Here is a 5,955-nt window from a genome sequence, read left to right on the forward strand (position 1 = left end):
CCGGGTTCATCAGAGATTTAAGCCATAACTGCAGCGAATGGTGGCTTCATAATAATATATAAAAACAAAACTTATGCAATCTTTCACAAGAGCAGTCGTTGAAACAGGGCGCTCTCGCACTACCCCATGCCTCCCGCGCTTGGAAATATTGAATTAAAAAAAGAAAGAAGCAATACCGGAACGGGGTGTGTGTGATTCATGCTGAAAGCGAGGAAAGGGGGGGGGGGGGGGGGGGGGGGGTGCACTTATCATTCTTCTTTGTTCAGTATACCAGGAACTCTGTGATAACGTTATTGCCCGTTCAAGGTTTTCGAAACGCACAATGGGTCGCTTTAGAGCCTGCTTGCGGAATTCCTTCGGGTCGCTGAGGTGGGGCTTGATGGAAGTAGGACATCCGGACGCCACAAGCTGTTCCAGCAGATGCACTGCTGTGAGGGTTTCATATGACTTCTCGCTCCTTGGCGCGCATCGCTGCACCAAATCCGAATGCCACGTGTCACTTTTCCCAGCACTGAGTCACCTCCGATGTCTCATGGTATCGAGGCGCTCGAGGGGGAAGGGGGGGAGAGGAGTCGCCACTGCGTTCTTGTGTTCGGGTTCAATGTTTCAAGCCCAAGTCTGTAAATAACGGAGAGGCTTGGGAGAAAGCTTCGAAAACCAGACAGCTTCTTGTGGAAATCGTGATTGATTTGAGCCTGAGCTACGAACTACGTACATAATGAAATGTCCGAAAATATTTGTACCCTTTTTTTATCCCTTTCATCGCCTCATCTAAAACTTTCTGGTTTTCTCGTGCGTAAATGACATCTTTAAAACAATTGTGATCTTGGGTGTTCCCTACTTTAGACAAGCTTAGTAGCACAAGTGTGACACAAATAGGCGGCGCACACCAAGTCACTGAGCCAGAAACTTTCTGGTTGTCGCGGGGTAGTCAGCACTGCATAGTGTACGCGTGTTTGTCCTCATGCGACTACCATTATATTGCCATAGAAAAGCAGTTCTTTTCTTGGTCCTGACATTTAATTGAAAATATGGCATAGAATATAGTTGTCCTTCGATGCAAAAGGAACTATTTCCGGAAACGAGAAACGATCTCCAAATACTATTTTAAAGCATTCAATTAAACGGCTTTGATCAAATGGCGTTTGATTCAATAACGTTCGATTAAATGGCTTCGATGAGACGGCGTTCGATGAAGTGTCCGGACCCAATCACCAGCATTAATTTGAAATACGAGTTAATCTTTCCTACCTTGCTCAGTCCACGGATAAAACCACCTCATCTGGTTAGTTGCTAATATCAATGACCTAACTTTATTATAAATGCCATCAGTGACGTTTTTGCGGTGGCCCGTGACCTGCTTCTTTGTTTCTGTTTATTATTAGTAATTATTTGTTACAGATGTACAGACTATTTTGGCAGTGTATTTACCTTCCGCTCTATAACGACTTCGGGCCACGAGAGCGCATTCGATAAACAAGTACACAAAAGTAGTAATTGTGGTCGCGTTGTCAACTCCTGGGACCGGACATTTCATCGAACGCCGTTTCGTCGAACGCCGTTTCAGCGAAGCCGTTTCATCGAATGCCGTTTCATCGAACGCCGTTTCATCGAACACCGTCTCATCGAAGCCGTTTCATCGAACGCCGTTTTATCGAACGCCGTCTTATCGAACGCCAGGGTGGCGTTCCCGCTTCCTGAAGCTGGTTTGAGGTGCCCATCCCGGGTTCTGGAAGTTTTTGACTTGCATTGCCGCAGAACATCATCTGACGGAAGACAAACTGGAGGCGATGCTGAGTTCTCAAGGGCCTCCTCTCCAGAAGAAGGCCATATCGGCAAGAAATGAGAAGGTCCGCCTTTTTCATGAGAACCGACCGAGCATGGCTGAGGGGGACTTTTTGGGAGCAATTGCTCATCGTTTAAAACGGTGAATGGCTGTCGCACGAACACATGAACCCCCGAAAGTTTTCAAATAAAATTTGAAGTGACGTACTTACTTTTTACTTCATTGAGTCTTAGAACTAAAAAAAAAAAAAAAATGTTTCGTTGTAGTTTCATAAATAGCACCTCAGCTTTATCTACCGCAAGCTTCGGGCAGTAAAAAAATATCAATAGAAAGACATGAGAGGCTAGGAGGCTCATATGGCTAAGGTTGTTGCGCCTGCGCAAAACCTAAGTCGCCTTCTGGCCTCCATGAGTTGGAGTGCGCTCTTACCGGGAGTGTGGCTTTTTATTTATTTGTTACAATATACCCTCAAGGCCCATCGGGTAATACAGAGGGAGGAACAGATAAGCACAATATGAAAAACAAACATAAAAAAATTGGTACAAACATCCTCATGGGTTTCTTGCATCAACATAAATTGTAACGGCTACAAGTTTGGACATGAAAAAACCTGACGGTGAAATGGGTAAATGACACGAAAATGCACTCGATCCGTGCGTAAAAGAGCACCTTTCACACTTTTTGTATAAAATACATTCGATGAAACGGCCGTCAGCGATTCGATGGAACGGCGTTCGATGAAACGGCGTCCGATGAAACGGCGTCCGATGAAACGGCCGTCAGCGATTCGATGGAACGGCGTTCGATGAAACGGCGTCCGATGAAACGTCCATTTTTTCGATGAAACGGCGTTCGACGAAACGGCGTTCGATGAAATGTCCGGGAACCGTCAACTTCATCCCTTGCTTAATCATGTATACAATGCGTAGGAAGAAACGCGTTGATAGCAATATAAGGGGAGAAGCTTGGAAAATTGTTAAGCGGGCGTTGGTTTTTAAAAGCCGGGGATCTTGAAGATGTGCGACAAAACGCGGGGGTTCGCGGCAGGGGTATGGAAACGGGGCTTTCGGATTTGGATTATTTCTTAAACTAATCATGGAATGGGGCAGAATCGTAAATGTCGGCGAGGAGCACTTTATTCTGTCAGGAAGACCCGGCTTGCTTTTGTAAGTAAACGACCGTTGAAACAGATAACAGACATACACTGGATTCTCCAGTAGCTTCGAAAAGCCACGTTACGTTCTCCGCTCAAACCGTGACATTGAACTTTAAAAATACGTGGAACGGAAAAAACGATCAGATAGAAAAGCTACACGGACTGAGTGTATCTCCGTTTCACCATAACTTGGTAAACGGCGAAAGCTACGATCCCCGTTGGCCAATCAGAGCAAGGGAGCGACGCACGAGACAGCTCTCCGTGGGAGGATCGTGTTTCTATGGCACATCGTCAAGTGCTTTGCTCCGATGCCCCGATTGGCTCACGAGGGTCGTAGCTTTATATCCTGTCTTCAAAGGACTGGCTTTCACAACGCTTGAGCGAGCACTTAACCCCTCGCCTTGTCCTGTGCGGAAGGTACTCCGTGATAATGGTTTTGTCCGGTTCGACATTCTGACAATATACAATGACACTTTTGTGAGCTGCTTGGAGATGTCTTCGGGGTAATCCGAGAAGTCAGACATACTGCTTTGGTACAAGATTATGTTCTGTATACCCAGGGATGGACCACACCGGACGCTGCAAGTCGTTCCAGCCAATGCAGCGCTGCGAGCGCTTCATTTGGCCTCGTGCCACACTCAGCGCATGTCACGTGTCACACACTCGGAACTGATTTACCTCCGATGGCTCGTAGCGTCCGCTGCGGTCCATTTTAAGGTAGAACGGATCGTAACAGAGTACGCTGCTTTGTGTTTGCGAATAATGGATCGCTTAGAGTGGTTCACTGGTAAATCCTGCTTGAGTTCAGCCTGAGCTCGCAAACTCTGGACACAATAAAACTATGTGGCGTAGAAATAAAAGCTTCTGAAAATGTCGGTATCGTTTTTCTTTTTTTACTTGTAACTTTTGTTATTGCTTGGGACCGAGTTCGGCCCTGGAAGCTGTTTGCCGCACTGTAAATTTGTCCAGTTATTAGGGAGTGTAATGATTTTTATGTAGGTGATAGGCCCTCTTGGGAAGAAAATATCAGAAATAGTTCAATGCTATATCTTGAAGACATTGCCAGATAACAACTCACAAATATTGGGTAAAAATGTCAAAGTTGCCTAGTTCGTGTATTTTGAAGCGCTGCATTTCGCATGGAGACAAAATAATGCAACATGTTAATGGAACACCACGCGATATAGTGTAAAATATTTTCCTCGAGAAAAGAAAGAAAAACGAGGTTTTTTTTTAATTGCACGCTGAAGTTGGGGAACTTTTCACATTGAAGCACGTTTGAAGCGTTGTAAATATTTTCAGTTATAAAACTCGAGTAAAAAAATATTTTTAGATGATTTACCGTTCCGGAAAGAATATACAAAAAAAAATTCAACGCTATATCTAGAAAATATTACGAGATATGCACTCCTAAACATCAGATACAAATATCAAAGTTACACGCACGCACACACGCACGAACGTACACAATAACCTGAAAGCCGAATGCAGTGGCTGATGTACGAGTAGTGATCAAACTGTTTCTGCGGTTGACATCATGGGACGTCGCGTTCGTGTGGGAGCAGTAAAGGTTGGGTGATCAAAAATGCACAATCATGACAATCAGAGCACATATCTCCAACATTTTTTACCCTCAACAACCTTCTCTCCCCCCCCCTTTTTTTTTCTCGCTCAGAAAAAAAGAAAAGAAAAAGAAGGGAGATCATTTAATGGTGCGACTTTTGCCGACGGTGCACGCGCGCAAAAGTACATGTCAATCGCAAAAGTGTTATTTACAAGATAAAGTACACAGGAAAGTGATTGTCGCTTTAGATGTCATTATAATTGGTTTTAGTAGTGCACCCATACAGTAGCCTAACCATATAGTTTTAACCCAACTACGTGAAAACGATCAGTTCTTTTGTTGACCCGTTCAAGACTGGCAGTTGTTGAAATATTTTAGCAAAGCGAAAACCGGGTATCGGCGCAAATGATAATCTATACGCAAACCCGAGCCCCTGAGACTTCAACAGTGCCTCCGGTATATGTGTGCGTGTGTTCACCTCGATTAGAGAAGTCATTCCAGATATAGTCACGGCAGTCCGGAAAGTCGAAGTGCTTCCGTCGCATTCCATTTAATGCTCGGAGCCTTTATTCTTGGCTGTAGGTATAGGTTAGGTTAGCTCGCACATCACGTGTGAACCTAAGAACAAACGATTCCGTCAAAGCATTTTATGCTGCACAGGTTACGCCACCTCAGCTTATCGGATATCAGTCATACATTACAATAGACTTGAGTAGCTCTTGCTGTGTTGCAACTTACAAGCACAAGTAGAGAATTAAAGAAAAAAACATTATCTTCTTTTTTTATTAAAAACGAGCTTGCGAGAGCACGGTTATGGTCTCATCTCATATGTTGCGCTGTAGTACAGCATGGCGACACCACTGATTCAGATACTTTGGAGTTACTAGCGCATCGTAAAACCTCGTTGTCATCAGCGGCTTCCTGAACAAGGTTGCGGCATGACAGTAATATATTATATTGCGCCTACATTGCACTGTTTGCAACAGCAGACTGATATTTCATTATCGACAAGCAAACTCTACCTGCAAAAATTAAATGTAATACGAAAAGAATGCCCATAGTTTTAGTAATCAGTAATTTGTAATGTGATATAATTAAATTTTAGTGATTTTTAAGAAAGGAATCAGTAATGTAAAACAGTTAGTTTTGGAAAATGCTTTTGCCATCTCTCGCCTAGAAATCTCAAGAGGGCGACTGTACTTAAGTGATTAACCATTTCGAGAGGAGATAATGAGTTGAGAAAAATTAACGCAATATTGTAATTACACTCCCAAAATTTGACGGGTGAACTTGTACTTTAAACTTTTGTTTACGGAAAGCTGGAGTTCTAGTCACTCACCGGTGTGGCCATGTGCAATATGACGTCTAAACGCGGCACTGGTCACTAGTAGGATCTCTAAAAGCAATATAAAAATGCAAGGAACCGAAAAAAAAAAAAAAAAACAAAAA

This window comes from Ixodes scapularis, unplaced genomic scaffold (assembly GCF_016920785.2).
Source record: "Ixodes scapularis isolate PalLabHiFi unplaced genomic scaffold, ASM1692078v2 PGA_scaffold2__306_contigs__length_199485367, whole genome shotgun sequence".
Lineage (NCBI taxonomy): Eukaryota > Metazoa > Arthropoda > Arachnida > Ixodida > Ixodidae > Ixodes > Ixodes scapularis.